This window comes from Hemiscyllium ocellatum, chromosome 18 (assembly GCF_020745735.1).
Source record: "Hemiscyllium ocellatum isolate sHemOce1 chromosome 18, sHemOce1.pat.X.cur, whole genome shotgun sequence".
In the NCBI taxonomy this organism is placed as follows: domain Eukaryota; kingdom Metazoa; phylum Chordata; class Chondrichthyes; order Orectolobiformes; family Hemiscylliidae; genus Hemiscyllium; species Hemiscyllium ocellatum.
The window spans coordinates 40912843-40935151 of record NC_083418.1 but is presented as its reverse complement, the minus strand read 5'-3'; the positions used below and the strand labels follow the sequence as shown (position 1 = coordinate 40935151).

Sequence of the window (22309 nt, the reverse complement as noted above, 5' to 3'; positions counted from 1 at the left end):
TGGATGTCCATGGTGAAGATGAGGCATTGGTGGCCATGGAAATAAAAGTCTTGGAGGAGGTGGAGTGCATCAGTGATGTCCCAAACGTATGTCGGGAGTTCCGGGACCAAGGGGATAGGACAGTATCGAGGAATGTGGAGGTGTGTTCGGTGAGGCAGGAGCAGGCCGAGACAATAGGTCGCCCCTGGGCAGTAAGGCTTTTGAGTCTTGGGTAGGTAGTAGAAGTGGGGGGTGTGGGGTTCCCAGACTATGAGGTTGGAAGGTGTGGGTGGGAGATCCCCTGAGATGATGAGGTTGTGTACGGTCTGGGAGATAATGGTTTGGTGATGGGAGGTGAGGTCATGGTCAAGGGGCAGTTGGAGGAGGTGTCTTTGAGTTGGTGTCTGGCTTCAGTGGTGTAGAAGTCAGTGTGTCAAACTACCACTGTGCTGCCCCCCCCACCCCTTGTCTGCTGGTTTGATGATGAGGTTGAGGCTGGAGCGGAGGGAGTGGAGGCTGTGCATTGTGAGGGTGAGAGGTTGGAGTGGGTGAGGGGATGAACAGGTTAAGGCAGTTAATGTCCCGTCAGCAGTTGGAAATAAAGAGATCAAGGGTGGGTAACAGACCAGCACGGGGTGTGCAGGAGGATAGGGTGCGTTGGAGGCAGGAGAAGGGGCCCGTGGAGGGTGGGCGGGCGTCTTGGTGGAAAAAATAAGCCCGGAGGCGGAGGCAACAGAAGAAACGTTCGATGTCGCAACACTTGTTGAATTTGTTGATCTGGGAGCATTGCTGAAACGAATGTTTACTTCAAGTTCAGTGTGTGTGAGAGTATTCCAGTTCTGGGTGGGCAGTGGGTCAAAGCAAATGCATACGTATCTAAATTGACATAAATACCAAATATCAGTCAAACTGGTACAGGACATTGAAACATAAACATGGTATAATATGAATGTTGCTTTGAAATTATAGTTGTGGTATATTGTCTCAGCATATTAAATATCAGATCCTTGATCTGAATCTTGAGTACCACAATGAATTAGTACTTTTAAGGCTAATAGAACTCCTTTGACATGGGCTAGATATTTTAGGAAAAAAACATGAGTGTTCAGCTATTTTCTTCCATTGTTCTAGTGCATATAAATTGGAATGAAAAGTCATGCAGCATCAACTGGGGCAAGTCAATATCTTTGACAAAAATCCTTACAATTTTGTCCCCTTACTGTACAGTAGGCAAAGAAATGTTTCAATCTACACAATATCTCAAGGTGGAATATATTTCCAAGTCACAATACAAATACAGCAAAAGACATCCTCTGAAATTACCATTAGAAAACAAGGCATGAACTCAGAAACGTCGATTCTGCTGCTCCTCAGATGCTGCTAATGTGCTGTGCTTTTCCAGCAACATACTCTCAACTCTGATCGCAGCATCTGCAGACCACACTTTCTCTCAGTCAATGGTTGCAGATTTTGAAAGCAGATCTGTAACAGCGGCTCTTAAAATGTTCCAATCAACCTGTTCTGAGATGTTATGACACAACTTTGGAGCAGATGCAACTAGAACTCTAGAACTTTGAGCCTCCTGGCTCAAAGTTAAGGACACTACCACTGCACCACGACCGCCCCAAACAGCGGTTCTGGAGATGTTAGTTGCTAACACCTGCAATCTTGATGTGGTGAAAATTTAACTTCTGTTAAATACTTGTGCAAACAAATTAATTTATTTGCATGTCTATATGGAGTAATTTAATTGAATAACTAATCATTTGATAATTGTAGATTCAGGAAAATTAACTATTTTCATTTGCTATTTTTTATAGTGTTTGTTGAATGGTTTGCATCAAATACTTAGATTATTTTTACCCATTTAAGGATTTATTTAAGCAAGGTTTAATTTAGATACATATAAGATTTCAAAAGAAAAGTAGGATCAATCTGGATGTTTTTTTTAAATGTAGTGCTGCCTTACCAGAAAATCTGAAAGCCTTAACTCAAGTGGCGTGGAGAACTATGACAGATCAACTATGAGGATTTACGATTCTGATTATTATAAATAGTAATAAATATAGCAGTAAAAATTCAACTTTTATCTGTTGATGGAAATGAACATAGAGTCACAGAGATGTACAGCATGGAAACAGACCCCCCGGTCTAACCTGCCCACGCCGACCAGATATCCCAACCCAATCTAGTCCCATCTGCCAGCACCCGGCCCATATCCCTCCAAACCCTTACTGTTCATGTACCCATCCAGATGCCTCTTAAATGTTGCAATTGTACGAGCCTCCACCACTTCCTCTGGCAGCTCATTCCATACACGTACCACCCTCTGTGTGAATACGTTGTCCCTTAGGTCTCTTTTAGATCCTTCCCCTCTCATCTTAAACCTATGCCCTCTAGTTCTGGACTTCCTGACCTCAGGGAAAAGACTTTGCCTATTTACCCTATCTATGCCCCTCATAATTTTGTTAACCTCTATAAGGTCACCCCTCAGCCTCTGACACTCCAGGGAAAACAGCCCCAGCCTGTTCAGCCTCTCCCTATAGCTCAGATCCTCCAACTCTGGCAACATGCTTGTATATCTTTTCTGAACCCTTTCAAGTTTCACAACATCTTTCCGATAGGAAGGAGACCAGAATTGCACACGATATTCCAACAATGGCCTAACCAATGTCCTGTACAGTTCCAACATGACCTCCCAACTCCTGAACTCAATACTCTGACCAATAAAGGAAAGCATACCAAACGGCTTCTTCGCTATCCTATCTATCTGCGACTCCACTTTCAAAGGAGCTAAGAACCTGCACTCCAAGGTCTCTTTGTTCAGCAACAGTCCCTAGGACCTTACCATTAAGTGTATAAGTCCTGCTAAGATTTGCTTTCCCAAAATGCAGCACCTCACATTTATCTGAATTAAACTCCATCTGCCACTTCTCAGCCCACTGGCCCGTCTGGTCAAGATCCTGTTGTAATCTGAGGTAACCCTCTTCACTGTCCATTACACTGCCAATTTTGTACCTCTGTACCTCTTATGCTCACATCCAAATCATTTATATAAATGACAAAAAGTAGAGGACCCAGCACCAATTCACATGGTACTCCACTGGTCACAGGACTCCAGTCTGAAATACAAACCATCACTACCACCCTTTGTCTTCTACCTTTGAGCCAGTTCTGTACCCAAATGGCTAGTTCTCCCTGTATTCCATGAGATCTAACCTTGCTAATCAGTCTCCCATGGGGAACCTTGTCAAACGCCTTACTGAAGGCCGTATAGATCACATCTACCACTCCGCCCTCATCAATCCTCTTTGTTACTTCCTCAAAAATCTCAATCAAGTTTGTGAGACATGATTTCCCATGCACAAAACCATGTTGACTATCCCTAATCAGTCCTTGCCTTTCCAAATACATGTACATCCTGTCCCTCAGGATTTCCTCCAACAACTTGCCTACCACCGAGGTCAGGCTCACTGGTCTATAGTTCCCTGGCTTGTCCTTACCACCATTCTTAAACAGTGGCACCACATTAGCCAACCCCCAGTCTTACATGATTTCATAAATTCAGAACTCTGGGCATTTCCAAGATGAATCTAAATGAACAATTCAAGAAAGTTTGGAGTTATGCTCTGCTTTCTGCCTGTCTGTTTTCAAAATGGCTGCTGAACTCATCCGAGAAACCGGAGAGCCGTGACTAATTTTCATACTTGAAATCAAGCCAGTAATGATGTTACTGGCATGGGTTATGCAGGGCCACCAAGACAGTGGCCAAGACCAGGATATGAGACAAAACAGAGAAGAGAGAGAATGCAGGCACCTTGAGGTAGCCACAAATATGAGAGCCAAATCAAGATAAGCAGTGGAGTACAGGATTGAGAAACAAATACTCAATGAGAGAGAATGAGAACCTGAAACTATAAGGGAGCTTTACATGAGCAACAGGAAGGCCAAGATATGCAATATTAGAAATAAAAGCATTGAGATGCATGAGAACATTGAAGACAGAAGGGAGAAAGCAAAACAAAAAGATGTTAACACGTATTTAGTTAGTGCCTTTAAAAGTAGTAAATATCCGAAGGCGCTATACAGAAGAGCGTTATTTCTGATTCTGGCCCCAAATTACGACATGCCGTTCCAGGAACAATATGCCATTCAGTATATATCAACCAAAACAATGGCATTCTTTGTGACCATGTCATCTTTAAAAAATTGCTATGCACCTGGACAAACACTGACATTCTGAAACTGCCCTGTTCATTGGCAGGCAAGATCAGCACTCCTCATTCAATTGACGGAATGGTCCTCAACCTCAACAACATCTCCTTCGAATCCTCCCACTTCCTCCTGACCAAAGGGGTAGCCTTGGGCACTGCATGGGCCCGAGCTATGTTTGCCTCTTCAGAGGATACGTGGAACAGTCCATCTTCTACAGTTGTACTAGCATCTTCTTTGACCTCTTACTCCTTACCCGGATGACTGTACCGGCACCACCTCGTGTTCCCATGAGGAGACAGAACAGTTCATCCACTTCACTAACATCTTCCACCCTGACCTTAAGTTCACATGGACCATCTTGGACACCTCCCACCCTTTCTGGACCTCCCCGTCTCCATCTCCAGTGACCAACTCAACATGGATATCTATTTCAAACCCACAAAGACACCCACAGCTACCTGGACTACACCACCTCCCATCCCATCTCCTGTAAAAATGCAATCCTTTACTCCCAATTCCTTTGACTCCACTGTATCTGCTCCCAGGATGTGCAATTCCACTCTAGGATATTCCAGATGGCATCCTATTTCCAGGACTGCAATCTCCCCTCCCACGTGATCAACAATGTCCTCCAGTGGATCTCCTCCACTTCTCGCATCTCCACCCCTGAACCCCACCCCTTCAAATGTAACAAGGATAGGACACCCCTGATCCTTACCTTTCACCCACTAATACCTGGATACAATGCACGATCTTCCATCATTTCTGCCATGTACAATCAGACCCCACCACCAGAGACATATTTTCCTCTCCACCCCTATCAGCATTCCGCAGTGACTCTGACTCCCTCATTAGGTTCATCCACCTGCGCAAAACCAACAACTTACCCTCCCCACCTGGCAGCTTCCCTTGCCACTGCAAGAGATGTAAAACCTATACCCACACTTCCCCTCCTCCTCCCCCACCCCCACCCCCTGCATCTCCATCCAAAGCCCCAAAGGATCTTTTCCCCAACCAGCAGAGATTTTCCTGCACATCCATGCACCTCACCTCCAATGTCCGTTGCTCTCGATGTGGTCTCCTCTGCATTGGGGAGACAAAGCACCAATCATAGACCATTTCAGGGAACATGTCTGGGACACACGCACCCAAAAACACTACTGCCTTGTGGCTAACCACTTCAACACCCCCTACCACTCCACCAAGCACATGCAAGTCCTGGGCCTCCTCCACTGCCAAATCCAAGCCACCCAAAGATTGGAGGAAGAATGCCTCGTCTTCCGCTTTGGGACCTTTCAATCACATGGCATCAATGTCTACTTCACTAGTTTCTAAATCTCCCTCCCCCCCCCACCTCATCCCAGATCCAACTCTCCAACTCGGCACTGCCTTCTTGTCTTGTCCCACTTGTGCATCTTCCTTCCCACCTAATTGTTCCACCTTCCCCACCAATCTATCACAATCATCCCCAACCTGCATTCACCTATCGCCTTCCCAGCTACCTCCCACCCAGCCTCAACCTCACCTTTCTATTTATCTCTCAGCACCCCACTGCTTCTACATTTCTGAGGAAGGGCTTATGCCTGACTATCCTGCTCCTTGGATGCTACCTGACCTGCAGTGCTTTTGCAGCACCACACTTTTCGAATCTTCAGAAAGTGACTTCCACCTCCGAATGAACATGTTTGTTAACATCAACTACCCCTTTCTCACAGCCCATTTCCATACCAGATTCCCACTCAACATGTCTACATGCACCTGCACCTGCCTACCTTTCCCACCTAGCCCAGACATAGTCAAACATTGCAGACCCCCTCAATTAAACTAGACTTTTTCATACCATGGATGAACCCCTGTTACACTCTCCCCTTTCTAGATCTACTTTACAGAACCTGCCCTTAAAAATACCATTGGCCCATCTTCACAACTATAATCACCCCTACCACAGAGCCTTCAGCTTCCAGTCCTGAGGATATCTTGCAAGTCTCATTCTCATAGCCATGGCTGCTCTTGCCCCCATTTTCACCTCGCTTTCTCCATGGATTTGTGGATGGATCCAACAGACTATCGCCTAACACCTTGAGTTACCTGACTTGAAAGCAATGACATATCTAGATCCTTGACTAATGGCTGCCAATCTCCTTGACTGCATTACACGTTAAGCCTCAGACAGGTTACTATGCAGCCATTGTGCTCATCGTGGCTCACTTTCCAGATTGAAGCAAAAACCAGGCAACGACCATCTCAACTTGATGCTTCCCTGTGGACTGGTATTGGAGCTGCCCGTGATTTGCTGTGCCTGGAACACCTGACTGATTGATGTGGCCATGGACTTCAGTTAGGATCACCCCCAAGACTTTGAGGAAAGTTTGTATGTTTGCTGCACATGGAATGTGCTTGGCATTAAACGTATTTGTACACAGAGCAGATATGAAACTGATGTAGCACCCTGCCAAAAGCAAAATCTGTGCCCCCTTGACTGAGGACTGATGACCAATACCCTTATTATTCAACTGTGCTAATTGGCAAGGCATGGATGCTGACAGTATCCAGATCAGCACTATGTGAGTAAGTGCTAAGGAGACAAGTGACCATCCCTGAAATGTAGCAGTATGTGAGCAAGGTGCCTGTCCATGCACACAGGGTCCCTGCTGCTGCCTGCCAATAGTTGTTACCAGCGTGCTCTGCAATGGAGGTCTACACTTCCAGAGCTGCCAGTATGGAAGTGATGCCATGGTGGTCATAAGGGATTGGCAATAATAAGATACCAAGATTTGTGGATGAGAAGTCCTTGCGCCTGGTGCCCATGGATCACGCCCTGGACTGCAATTTGGTTTTAGGCAACATGGAGATTGGTCAGAGCAAGTTATGAGTTGAGTTCTCTGATGCCCATGATTTTCAAGTGGTTTTGCTTGATGTCTCGTTAGTTTGACAAGTTTGTTAAGATGGGATGTTGAATCTTAATGAGATGAGTTGTGCTGTCAATAAGCCATTTATTAAATAAAAATTAATTGGCAACTCATCACTGCCTAGCAAATAACTCACTGCACCATTTGTGCAAAGCATAAAAGATGGAGTGATTTGCTCCTGAAGTCAAGATGGGCCTTGTTGGACTTCTTGTTCATCTCTAATACACATTTTTCCATTGCTGGGTATGACCTCAGATGGTGTCTGTGGAACCAAACCATGCTTACTGACTCTTTTTGTCTGATTGTTGCCACTGAGGTACTGAAGTTTTCTTATATTTGTAATTACTCACCACATCTCACATTCCACTGACTCCAGTTAGGCAGTTTTCCCCACAGTTATGCATGTTTACACAGATAAAGGTGGGGGCCTTCTCCAATTCTGATTCCTTCTTACAACTATGCACCACTTTGTTCAGGAGGTATTAAGCTTTTGAAAGTTTGAAGAGCACATAGATGCATGGCTACACCATATTTTTGTTATGCGAAGTAAACAAATTTGCAAAATGAGAGTTAGCTGCGTCTCCTTTCCCAATTCAATGTGAAAATAATTCTGATTTGAAATGGCCGTAAAAAAATGTCACCTGCTATATTATATGTCACCTTGCAAGTAAAGTCTGTAAAAGTAGTGGTTTCAGACAGCTTAGCATCCAGCACCACAAGAAGCTAATAAGATCAAAGGAAGTAACTGTACCTTGCATATTTTGCCCATTTATTTGTTGCAGTGAAATGATGGCCAGAATTACCTTGGTAGATTTCCTGAAGCTATTATCCTTTTCTTGATCTCTAGGTTTGAAGCAGTGTTGACTCATGTAACCACTTCCTGCTAAGCAGCCTGACTGTTTTTGCTGTGTGAAATATGCCTAAGGATGGCAGATATTTAAGAGCTGCAGCAATGTATTTTTCACTTCCTGCTAATTGAAGGTTTTTGCAGGTAAGTATATTGTATGTCAAGAGCTCACCAGGAATGTAGAAAGATGGCAAATTCAGAAAAGATAGAAAGAAAAATTTTCCTTCATTTTTCTACTGTTTCATCTCAGACATACTCTCAAGAGTTTGCAACTTCACTTGAACTATTTGTACTGAAGTACAGTACCAGAAAATTTTGCAAAAGAATAAAATTAATCTTGATCTGGAAATTGAATTGTTTCTTAGAAACAAGGTGCCTGGTGTGTCCCACAAGGATAATGTAAGTACCAACCTTATCTTATTTTCCCTATAGTTCAAGAATTCCCAACCATCAACAGATCTTCATTAGGTTTTACTGTTAGCAACAGTAAAATCTAAAGATATACTATACTCTTATTAATCTCAATTTCCATCTTTATGCATAACTTGCACAGAAACTTAGAATGATATTCTGTGATCTATTTCAACTCTTATGAGTCAAGCCGTTCCAACATGCTATGCAAATAATTACTATGTAATGTTCACTAATTTTGTATCCAGTTTCCAGCAACACATCTGTGTTAGACTGCATGAATCTTCAACCAATACAGAACAACGGATGTTGTGGTGCTAGTTCAAAAGCTGTAACTCAATCATGAGATTCCAATGATATGTGGAAGCACATACCAAATGGTTTGACATCAGCAGTTAAGCTCATTGGAATTCAGTTATTAACTCTCTCCTTCCATTTGACCATTATGGTCACAGCATAAACACTACAACTGCAATTCAAAACTTTTTAAATACTAAAAGCGGTAGGTTAAGGAAACACAGAAGTCTACCTCCAGGAAATTTTTGAGTTTCAACATTTAAGTTACATAAGAAAATTAAGCAGTGACTTGTAATATTGTGCAATAATGTGCTAATCTCCCCAAAATTTGATCTCATCCAAAACACTTGCCAGTATCTTTACTCACATCAAGTCCCTTTCGTTCTTGTGCTCACTGACCTATTACGGCTTCCAGTCTGGCAACACCTTGGTTTTAAAATTCATCCTTATTTTCAAGTCACTCCACAGTCCAGCCTCTCTACCTATTTACATACCCTCCTCTAGCCTTGTGTTACTCCTGCTATGGCCTCTTGTATGTCACTGATTTTAGTCGGTCCACCATTAGTGATACCCTTAGAATTCTCTCTAAACATTTCTCTCCTCTATAACCTGCTTCTTAAAAACTACCTTTGTGAACAGCCCTTTGGTCTTCCATTAGAAAACAGAGTCAGCTACCTGCTCTGATTCAGTTCCCCAGGCAGCTATTCAAAACAGCATGAAAATGAGGTGCAGCAGCCACCAGGTTTTCATTTGTATTCTAGCCTGGTGTTAGATGTGGAGATCTTTACCAGCTGCTGACAGCTTTAATATCTTTCCTGAAATTTTGATTTAAAGCAATGTCTCCAGAAGTTAAATATATTCTTAAACGGTCTCCTAACTGAAAGATATTGGAAAATTTATTTCCCAAGGAAATCAAGACCTTAGAGTCCACTTGTGAGATAGGTTTAATTTTCTAAAGTCAGAATGCCTACAGTGCAGATAGAGGTCATTCAATCCATTGAGTCTGCACCAACCCTCCGAAGAGCATCCCACCCAGGCCCACCCCACCAATCTCTGTAACCCCATCTTTCCATTGCCCAATCTACTTAACCTGCACATCTTTGCACTGTGGGAGGAAACCCATGCAAACATGGGGAAAATATGCAAACTCCACAGAGATAGTCACCCAAAGGCTGCAATTGAACCTGGGTCCTTGATGCTGTGAGGCAGTAGGCTAACCACTGTACTGCCCTTTCACTAACAACTTTACTGACAAATCACCAGAGTGATTTTAACTCCTCGATCTTGCTGATCAACGTCTCAATTATTTCAGCTAGGAAGGTGGCAGGACAGGTAGAAAATTATTCAATTTGATACTGTTCGTGAACTGCAGGTTAAATGTGGGATAGCTTACTGGAGTGTTTCATAGCCATTCTAGAGTGGTAAGATAGTTAAATGATTATCTTTCAATCTGAGGCTTTGTGCAATCCAGGAGACATTGGGGCCTAGTAGTATTATCACTAGACTATTAATGCAGAGAACCAAGTAATGTTCTGGGTACCTGGGTTTAAATCCCCAGTGCAATATGAATGCAATAACAATCTGGAGTTAGTGATGTCAGCATCTCTGGGATGCAGGCCTAATCAGTTGCATCAGCAGCCATGATCCTACTGAATGGCACAACAGGGTCAAGTAGCTGAACAGCAATACGATTGCTACAGGTTACCTCTGCTGAGGCTGCAGGAAGAAGTTCAGGTGCTCTTGAAGTGCTGCTTCTGTTAAAGTGCTAGGGCTATGGAAGCAAAAGTAGAGGACCCAGCACCGATCCTTGTGGCACTCCATTGGTCACAGGCCTCCAGTCTGAAAAACAACCCTCCACCACCACCCTCTGACTTCTATCTTTGAGCCAGTTCTGTATCCAAATGGCTAGTTCTCTCTGTATGCCGTGAGATCTAACCTTGCTAATCAGTCTCCTATGGAGAACCTTGTTGAACGCCTTACTGAAGTCCATACCAGGTCACTACAGTTCCCATTGCTTCAAACACTTTGTGCCGCATTGGAAGTAAAGCCGATATCTTCCAATGTCTTCTGCCATTGAATCTTACAGCTCAGAAATAGCTCCAAGCTCCTGCATCCCCCATACATCAGTTCATCTGCAGATGGCTGGTTAAACCTTTATGTTTCTACAGGATGGTTAGGGCTAAAATCTAACTCATGCTGGAACTTCCCTCTGCCAATGTCTGCATGTCTTGACCTTCAGTTCCAAAATCAACTTGTTTGCCAGTTCAGAAATGCTAAGGGAGAGTGGTAGGCCAGTCTTCAATTCCTTTTCAGTGTGAAAAATCTTTAAGGAGCAAAGGTCACAAGGATCAGATGGGACATGAGAACCAACAAAAAACGAGAAGTAAAACGCTGAAGTGAATTTAGTTTTAATTGTACTTTTCCTGCTCTAGGTCCCAATACTAACCAAGTTATATGCAACTCAAAAAGCCAGACCCAAATAAGACAAGACGACATAGGAGCAGAAATTAGGACATTCTGACCATCGAATGTGCTCTGCCATTAAATTGTGGCTGATACGTTTTTCAATCCCACTTTCCCGTTTTCATCCTGTAACCTTTGATACTCTTGGCAATCAAGAACCTATTTTTTTTTTTAAGTATACTCAATGATCTGGCTTCCACAGCCTTCTCTGGCAGTGAATTCCACAGAGAATAAAGGTCTTCCCTTTATTCTAAGGGTGTGCCCTCAGGTTCTTAGCTCTCCTGCCAATGGAAACATCTTGCCAATTTCAACTCTGTCCAGGTTGTTCAGTATTCTAGTAAGTTTCAATCAGATCTCCTCTCATTCTTCAAAACTCCATTGAGTATAGTCCCAGATTCCTAAACATTCCTCATATGGTAAGCCTTTCATTCCTGGGATCATTCTCGTGAACCTCCTCTGGACCCGCTCCTGGGCGGATACGTCCTTCCTGAGGTATGAGGTCCAAAATTGCTCACAATATTCTAAATGTGGCCTGATCTGAGCTTTATAAAGCCTCAGATGTACATCCCTGCTTTTATATTCTCGTCCTCTTGAGATGAATGACAACATTGTATTTGCTTCCTAACTACTGACTTAACCTGTAAGCTTACCTTTTAATATGCTCTTTAATACAACAATCTCAAATATACAAAGCTCTTCATTCTCAGATCCCTAAATGTTTACTTTTGTTCTGTGACATCAAAGTCATTTTCTTTCTCATTTTCACAATGTTCATTTTACCTAATCTCAACATTTTACTTTCAATTTTGCTCTCAGCACATGCTTTAAGCCAAGATGGCTACTGCTATTTTGCTATAGAAACATTGAAACATAGAAAATAGGTGCAGGAGTAGGCTGATTGGTTCTTCAAACCTACACCACCATTCAATACTATCATGACTGATCATGCAATCTCAGTATCCCATACCTGCTGTCTCGCCATACTCCTTAATCCCTTTAGCCACAAGGGACACGTCTAGCTCCTTCTCAAATATATCTGGTCCCAACAGCTTCTTTCAGTAGAGAATTCCACAGGTTCACAACTCTGATTGAAGAAATTCTTCCTCATCTCAGTCCTGAATGGCTTACCCCTTATTCTTAGACTGTGACCCCTTGTTCTGGAGTTTGGCAACATTAGGAACATTCTTCTCGCATCTAGCCTGTCCAGTCCCATCAGGATTTTATATGTTTCTGTTAGACTCTCCCTTTGTTTTTCTAAATTCTAGCCAATTCAAACCTAGTTGACCCAGTCTTTCCTCATATGTCAGTCCTGCCATCCTAGGAATCAGTCTGGTGGCCTTCACTGGACACCCTCAATATCAAGAATGTTCTTCCTCAGACGAAGAGACCAAAACTGCACACTTGGCTTCACCAAGATCCTGTATAACTGCAGCAAGACATCCTTATTCCAATACTCAAATCCTCTTGCTATGAAGGACAGCATGCCATTAGCTTTCATCACTGCGTACTGCGTCTGCATGCCAACATTCAATGACAGTTCCACCATGATACCCAGGTCTCACTGCGTCTCATCTTTTTCTAAACTGCCACCATTCAGATAATAATCTGAATTTTTGTGACTGAACTGGATAACCTCCGCATTTATCCACATTATATTGTATTTGCCCACTCAGCTGGTCTGTCCAAGTCACCCTGCAAACTCTTATCATCCTCCTCGGAGCATACACTGGTACTCAGCTTAGTGTCACTTACAAAGTTGGAGATATGGCATTCAACTCCTTTGCCCAAATATCATTAATGTAAATTGTGAATAGCCGAGGTCCCAGCACTGAAACCTGCAGTACCCCTACTCATTACTGCCTGCCACTCGGAAAAGGACCTATACAGGCTGTATATCTGAATAAACCTGTCCAGTGGTTATCTCAATGGCCTGTCATAATAAAATCTCAAAAACAGTATCCCTCACTAACACAATCTTTACAGCTATCTTTTGTATTAATTTTTTTGCATATCCAATGATGCAGAAGCTGGTAGGACATGTTATGATGTCACTCACAAAAAGACAGCTGTAATTAAAAAAAAGTCAATTTTCACGAGTCTTTCTTTAGTATATTATTTGACATTGAAAAGACTAAAATATGTTGTCATTACTATCAAAACCTCAAAGATTTTACTTATACTATAGATCCTTCTCAGTGACACTGTTTAACATACCACATATTTTAACTAGTATGCTGGAACGAGATAGTCAAACCAAAAATGAAAAAAAAAATTTCCTTTAAATGTTACTCCTTTATTTTCCCAAACAGTATCAAAAGTGCTTCACCTTTCATGTATGCTGAAGATCATAAATTAGTAAACTTCGTTGATAGCTAAAATTCCATTGTCTTTTTTTTTAAATTTTGGAAATACTGGAAGGAAAATAAGTTGGCTACCATTGTTAAGAAATAGAAATTACAGGAAATCATGTAATGCCATGACAAAGCAGAGACATAGCACAAATTTAGGGCAACTTCAAGAAACTGAAGTGGAAAAGCCATAGAAATACTGTGTCCATATGAGCAGGTCGGAGGCTGGAAATTCAGCAGCTCAAAACTCACCCCTGATTCCTAAAAGCCTGTTCACTATCTACAAGGCACATGTTAGGAGTTTAATGGAATACACTCTATTTGTTGGATCCATACTTATCCAAAAACACTCAAGATACTGGTTATCATCCAAGACAAATCAATCTGTTTGATCAGCAACCCATCCACCAACTTAAACATTCACTCCCTCCTCTATAAAGTGCACAGATAATGTGTACAAGATGGACTGCAGCAACTCACCAAGAGTCCTTGAACAGTGCCTTTAAATCTCCCCAAAAGTCTGCATTTCATTTTAAAATTATACCTCCTTGTTATTGACCCTTCAAGTAACAGCTGCTTTCTATTTAAAAATGTAAGAACAGAAGGAGTAGGCCATCCTGCCCTTCAAGCCTGCTCTGCCATTCCATAAAGTCATGGCTGATCTTTTCATGTCCTCAGCTCCACTTACTTGCCCTCTCACTATAATCCTTAATTCCTTTAGTGTTCAAAAAAATCCATCTTAGCTTTAAAAACATTTACTGAAATAGCGTCAATTACCTCACTAGGCAGGGAATTCCATAGATTCACAACTCTCTGGGTGAAGTAATTCCTTCTCATTCAATCTGAAATCTGCTCCCTCTAAGTTTGAGGCTATGCACTCTTGTCCTAGTCTCACCCACCAGTGGAAACATCCTCTCTACTTCCATCTTATCCATTCCCTTCATAATTTCATATGTTTCTATAAGATGCCCCCTCATTGTTCTAAATTCCAATCAATATAATCCCGGTCTACTCACTCTCTCCTCATGAGCCAACCTCCCCCCCCCCCTCCCCAACTCCAGAATCAACCTAGTGAACCTCCTCTAATGCCAGTACATCCTTTCTCAAGTAAGGAGACGAAAACTGCATGCAGTACTCCAGGTGTGCCCTCACCAGCACCCTGTACAGCTGCAACATAATCTCCCTACTTTTAAACTCAATCCCTTTCGCAATTCTATTTGCCTTTCTAATTACCTGTTGTACCTGCAGACCGACCTTCAGTGATTTGTGCACAAGGATACCCACGTCCTTTTGCATAGAAGCATGCTGCAACTTTTTACCATTCAAGTAATAGTCGTTTTTACTGGGATGAATTCCATCAGGGCCAGAAGACTTGTCTATCCTTAGTCCATTAACTTGTTCAACACTACCTCTTCTGTGATAATGATTGTTTCCAGGTCCTCTCCTGCCTTCATCTCTTTGTCAACTGCTGGCATGTTATTCGTGTCCTCCACTGTGAAGACCGACAAAAAATACCTATTCAACGCCTCGGCCATTTCATCATATCCCATGACCAAACATCCCTTCTCATCCTCTAAACTTTTACTTTAGCCACTCTTTATTATTTTATATTATTATTAGAAACTTTTGCTATTTGTTTTATATTCTGCGTTAGTTTTTTCTCATGTTCTATCTTGTTTTTCTTTATAGCTCCTTTTGCAACTTTCTGTTGATCTTGAAAGCCTTTCCCACTGTTCTAGCTTCCTGCTGATCTTGGCCATTTTGCGTGCCTTCTCTTTCAATTTGACAGCCTCCCTTATTTCCTTAGAGACCCATGGCAGATTATCCCTTTTCTTACAGTCCTTCCTTTTCACTGGAATATACTTTTGCTGAGCACTTTGAAAAATTGCTTTGAAAGTCCTCCATTGTTTGTCAACTGCCCCTACCATAAAGTCTTTGTTTCCAGTCTACTTGAGCCAGGTCCTTCCTAATCCTATTGTAATCTTGCTTGTTAAACACAGGATCCTGGTATATAAATTTTTCTTCGCACTTTCCATCTGTATTTTAAGTTCAATCATACTGTAAATTCGCTCCTTCAAATGGGATCTCTAACTATGAAGTCATTAATTATTCCTGTCTCATTACACAGGACCAAATCTAGGATAGCTTGCTCCATTGTCAGTTCCATTCCATACTGTTCAAGAAACTACCATGGATACACTCAATGAACTAACTCCTTCTCAAGGCTACCCTAACCGAGCTGATTAAACCAAACATGTAGATTAAAATCCCCCATGATAATTGCCGTACCGTTTTTACAGGTAGTTATTTCTTTGTTTATTGCCCTCCCCAATGTGATGTCATTATTTGGTAGCCTACAGGCTACGCCTATCAGTAATGTCTTCATCTTAGAATTTCTAATTACCACCCAAATGGATTCAACCTTATTCTCCATAGAACCTATATCATCTCTCAGCACCGTCCTGAAGTCGTCCTTGAATATCAGAATTGTATCACCTCCCTTACCTTCCTCTCTGTCCTTCTGAATAGCCTGATACTCATGGATACCTAACTCCCAGTTCTGACCATCCTGTAACCATGTCTCTGTAACAGCTACTAATTCATTCGGGATGGTTTGTGCCATTAACTCATCTACCTAATTATGAATGTTACGACCATAAGTGCCCTTATGCTAGTTCTCATACCCTCATGATTTCCAACATCTCTAATAATACCTCCTGAGTTATCCTCCCTTTTTACTTCTTTCATATTCTGCCTTGTAGTTAAACCCTCCAGAAAATATGCTAACTTGCTGCTTACCTTTTTATTTACTATCATACTTCCAGTCGTTTTCCACTTCCCTTCCCCTCAACACTAGTTTAAAGTCCTGGTGATCACCCTATTTATCCTTTTCACTAGAATACTGGTTCCAGATCAGTTCAGGTGGAGACTATCCCATTGGGACAGATATCTCCTGTTCCAAAACGGATGTCAGTGCCCCATGAAATGGAACCCCTCTTTCATACCATTCCCTTAGCCATGTGTTTACTTCTTTAATTTTCTGATCTCTAAACCAATTTGCACGTGGCTTGGGTAGTAATTTGGAGATTATAGCCCTTGCAGATCTGTTCCTTAATTTTGTTCCTAGTACTTGATAATCCTCAACTAGTCCTCTTTCCTAACCTTGCCTATGTTGTTTGCCAATGTGGACCACAGCAACTGGATCATTGCCCTCTCATTCCAATATCCTTTCAAGCCAGCCATAGATGTCCTGTACACTGGCACCAGACAGGGAACACACATGCGTTACTCTCGATCTGGCTTGCAAGATATACTATCTATCCTCCTAATTATAGAATCTTCTATAACTACCAGTTGTCTTATTGCTCCCCACTCTTGAATAGCCTCCTGCACCATGGTGCTGTGGTCAACTGGCTTATCCTCCCTGCAACTCTTTTCCTCATTCACACAGGGAGCAAGTACCTCATACCTGTTGAACAAGGTCAAGAGTTGAGGCTCCTCCATTCCTGAACTCAGGATCCCCCTACCTGCCTCACTTGCAAACTCTTCGAGGAGAAAGTGAGGTCGGCAGATGCTGGAGATCAGAGCTGAAAATGTGTTGCTGGAAAAGCGCAGCAGGTCAGGCAGCATCCAAGGAACAGGAAATTCGACGTTTCTGGCATCCCACTCCACCAAGGACATGCAGGTCCTTGGACTCCTCCATCACCAGACCATAACAACACGACGGTTGGAGGAAGAGCGCCTCATCTTCCGCCTGGGAACCCTCCAACCACAAGGGATGAACTCAGATTTCTCCAGTTTCCTCATTTCCCCTCCCCCTACCTTGTCTCAGTCGATCCCCTCGAACTCAGCACCGCCCTCCTAATCTTCTTCCTGACCTCTCCGCCCCCACCCCACTCCGGCCTATCACCCTCACCTTGACCTCCTTCCACCTATCACATCTCCATCACCCCTCCCACAAGTCCCTCCTCCCTACCTTTTATTTTAGCCTGCTTGACACACTTTCCTCATTCCTGATGAAGGGCTTATGCCCGAAACGTCGAATTTCCTGTTCCTTGGATGCTGCCTGACTCACTTGCAAACTCACCCTGCTGTCCCCAATCACTGACTGAATTTAACTTATTTAATCTACCAGATATAACTGCCTCCTGAAACAATGCATCCAGGTAACTCTCCCCCACCTGAATATGCCCCGGAGTTTAAAGCTCAGATTCGAGCTCATCAATTCTGAGCTGGAGTTCCTCCAGCAACCAATACCTGCTGAAGATGTGGTCACTGCATTTCATAATAGGATCAGCCAGTTCCCACATCATATGGCTGTAGCACATCACCTGCCCAGCCATCTCTACTTGGTTAATTACTTTATTAATTTATATAAATTTATGAGTTAACCCATCAATGCATTCTATAATTTTATACACCCCTATCAGGTCCCTCCTCAACATTTTCTGTTCCAAAGAAAACAACCTGAGCTTATCCTGCATTTCTTCACAGCTGAAATGCTCCATCCCAAACATCCTGTGAATCTTCATTGCACCCCCTTTAAGAATAGGTGACAAATCGCCTCCACCATAATCCTCACCATGATTGCCCTACAAGGCTGTGCACTCAGACCCCTACTATACTACTTTATATACTATTGACTGTGTGGCCAAATTCCACCCCAATTCCATTTACAAGTTTATTGATGACACCATTGTTGTTGGTTGATTCTCAAAAAACAATGTGACAGAATATAGGAAAGAAATTGAGTACTTAGCAGCATGCTGTAAAGACATGAATCTCTCCATCAACATAAGCAAAGTGAAGGAGCTAGTCATTGATTCAGGAAGTGGAGTGAAGGGCATGCCCCTGTCTGCATCAATGGTGCTGAGTTGGAGATGGTCAGGAGCATCAAATTCCTGGGAATGATGATCACAAACAAGCTGTCCTGGTCCACGTATGTCGACACAATGGTCAAGAAAGCATGATAACATTTCTACTTCCTCAGGATGCTAAGGAAATTTGGCATGTCTACAAAGACTTTTACCAATTTCTTTTGATGCCCCATAGAAAGTATCCTATCTGGATGCATTACAGCGTGGCCTGATAACTGACCTTCTGAAAACCACAAGAAACTACAGAGAGTCATGAACACTGCTCAGTCCATCACATAAATCAGCCATCTATCATTGACCTCATCTATACCCCAGCTGCCTTGGGAAAGCAACCAACACACCCCAATTTAATTCTTATCCTTCCTCCTCCATTAGGCAGGAAATATAAAAATTTGAATAAATGTACAAACTGATTCAAGAATACCTTCTTTGCTGCTGCTATCAGACTTTTGAACGGATCTCTCAAATGTCAATTCTGATCTCTCTCTGCACCTTCTGTGCGGTTGTAACACTGTATTCTGCACTCTGTTCTGCTGCCCTGAGGCAGTTTGTATGTTATGATCTGCCTGTACAGCATTCAAAACGATACTTTCCACTGTACCTTGGTACACGAGACAACAGTAAATCAAACTCAAATTTCAAGGTAATCATATCTTTGCTATAGCCTGGTGACCAGAACTGCAGACAGACTCCAGCTGTCGCCTAACCAAAGTCCATCTCCAGCATGAATTCCCTTTTCTTATCCTCTACGTCACAACTAAAAAACGCAAGCAAGTCCGATGCCTTCTTAACTACCTTTAACCTGTCCTGCCACCTTCAGGGATCTGTGAACAAACATCCCAAGATCCCTCTGTTACTCTGAGCTTCCTAATGTCTTTCCATTCATTGAATATGCCTTTGTATTTCCTTCTTCCAAAGTGCAACACCTCATATTTAAATTCCACATATCATTGATCTGTCCATCTGATCAATCTGTTTACATCCTCTTGTAACCTACCACCTTTCTCTTCAGTGTCAATCATACAGCCCAATCTTTGTGTCATCTCCAAACCTACTTATCATCCCTCCGAAATTCTCATCTACATAATTTATGAATACTAATATTGCACTATTTGTTCAGGGTTTTAATGGTGTATTAATGTTATATTGCTATACCCAGTATTATGTAGGTGTGCTCAGTTAGAATTATGCTTAGTGTTATAAAGCTGCAAGGATTGAAACTGACATGCTGAAATCTTTTTTTTTAGAAAAGTTAAAAACTATTTGGCTGTAAAAACTGCTAGCAGGAATTTCTCGCCAAAAAGCTTAAAATTGAATTCTATTGGTTGTATTTTGGATTAAGATATAAATGTAGTTACAAGATTTCTACAGATAGAAATCAACATAGAAAAATTGGTAAGGAATAATAAAATGTTGGATGTTCAAAACAAAGTCAGATATAGCATTATCTCAAATAGACAAGTCCTTTTACTTTCAGTTTTCTTTTATTGGAGATCAAATAGTCTTATATGAATACTATAGTTCTCTGAGATATCTGTGCTTCACTAATCCTGGCCTCTTGAGTGTTCCCGATTTCAAATGCTCCACCGTTGATTGCCATGATTGCAGTTGCCTAGCCCCTAAACTCTAGAATTCCCTCCCTGCATCTTATTTTTCACTGTTATATCTTTATCTGTCCCAGAGTTGTTTTCTTGATTTTAATGGTCCTGATGAAAGACATTGGGACGTACATTGCGCTGATCAGATGATGTAGACATAAGTTGTTGCTGTTAAAAATGTGATCCTAAATATCTTCAGTTGTTCACGATTCTAACTAGCTAACAATAAATTCACATTCTATGGCTGTAACTGACCTCCTTTCTTTCTTACTTCAGTTAGGACCAACTGCCTGTTGTCCAGTTGAAAATAAGTTGACTTTAATTTTAGTTGGGAGCATTTTTGTAATGGCTGAGAATGGGAAAGCCCATCTGTATGTAGCTTGGGCCATTTTAACTCCAAGGTCTCAATTTATAATAATCCAGATGACTCTCAAAAGCAAGATTGATGTCAGGGCCAGTGAGCAATTACAGAAATCGAACAGGACACATTAGGATATTGGAGACACAAATTAGCAGTCTTTGATAAAGTCGACGGTGGGTAAGATTTTAACAGCTGATAGCAGTACCAAGTTGAAAAGTCAGGTCTGGGCTGGGAAGATCCGAGAACTCCTGTGAGATCACAGAAGAGCAATCCTGAACATGTAGTTATTATAGTTAAGAAAAATGTTGCATATGATAAACATGGAAAGAAAGGAAGTAGTATTAGGATTAGCATCCTCGAAATAGATTTTGTTTTAAAATATAACCATGAAACTGTATAAGTCACCAAAGCAAGATGAAAAGTGCCCCAGGTATTAAAATAAGTCAGACAGGAAATAGCAAAAGGACTGACTCATTTTCCAATCCTCAGTGGTGTGGTGCTAAAGTATTGCTAATGTCTGTTTTAAAAGGGAGCAAGGGGTAGATTGAATAATTACTGGCCAGTTAGTTTAACTTCCATAGTGGGAAAATTATTAGAATCAATTATAAAAGCAAGGATTAACTGTCACTTAGAAAAGCACAAAATAATCTATGATAGATTGCTAACTGTCCTTGACTAATATAGTTAAAACAAGTAAAAGCTCATGGGATCCAGCAGAATATAATGAGCAGAAAACAAAATTGGCTTAGTAGCAGGAAAACAAAGGTTAATTGCGACTTTTGTAACCACAAGGTTGTTTCCAGTGGGGTTTTGCAGGACTCAGTATTATGTCCCCACTTTTTGTAGTATATATTCATGATTTGAATTTAAATGTAAGGAATATGATCCCGACGTTTGCAGGTGACACTAAAACTTGGCTGTGTGGTTGTTTTAGAAGAGGATAGCTGTACGCTACAAGATGATATCAATGTACAGGTCATATGGGCAGAAAAGTAGCAAATGGAATTCAACCTGGAGAAGTGTGAAGTTATGAATTTGGGGAGGTCAAACAATGCAAAGGAATATGCAAATAATAGAATATTAGAGAAAGTCAGGGATCTTGGAGTGAATGCTCACAGTATCCTGAAGGTTAGGTTGATAAGATAGTAAAGAAGTCATATGGAATCCTTATCTTTATTGGTCAAGGTATCAAAATAGGATTAGGGAGGTTACACTGGAACTGTATAAATCATTAGTTAGGCTACAACTGGATGACAGTGTGCAAGTCTGGTCCCCTCATTATAGAAATGATATAATTATGGTACAGGGTAGGTACCATAGGTAGCTTTGAGGAAAGATTGAATCGGCTGGCATTGTTCTTTTTGAAGCAGAGGCTGACAGAGATTTGATTGGAATGTACAAGATTGTGAGGGGCCACAGTAGGGTGGATGGGAAGGGCCTATTTACCTCAGCAATGACTAGGGACACAGATTTAAAAAGATTAGTACCATGGGAAAAGATCCAGAATCCACTGCCTGAAAATAAATTGAAAGTAGAGACCCTCAACTCATCTAAAAGGGTGTCTTGGTATGCACATCAAACACCATAGCCTACAGGACTATGGGCCACAGGCTGACAAGTAGGATTTGGTAGGATCGGTCTTGCAAATGCATAAACATGATGGGTCAGATGGCTTTTTTCTGTTTGTAAATTTTCTTTGATTTTTTGCTTTAATTATTTAAACTTACCATGTCCTCCTGTTGTTAGTCAACACCCTCTGTTGTGCTTCAGCTGTCAGCATTTGCAGTGGGCTGGCCTCTCTGACTTACCAAAAAATAGACATTGCAATGCTAATGACAGCTTGTATTATATATTAAGATGTTATTTGGTGTAAACAATATTTGAATTTCATATAAATTATGCCTTTAGAATTATATTTAGAATAATTATGAATGCAAAATATACCTAAGTGTTTCACACTAATTTCTCAGAAAATAATTCCACATGTTATGCCATGAATTAGAA

The 22309-nt window shown here is 41.7% G+C and overlaps 1 protein-coding gene across 2 annotated transcripts in view; it reads right to left on the bottom strand.

The window, feature by feature from the left end:
- LOC132824197 (uncharacterized) overlaps positions 1-22309 on the bottom strand; it is a 250957-nt gene that overhangs the window by 89469 nt on the left and 139179 nt on the right. The gene's annotated exons all lie outside the window — the stretch shown is intronic.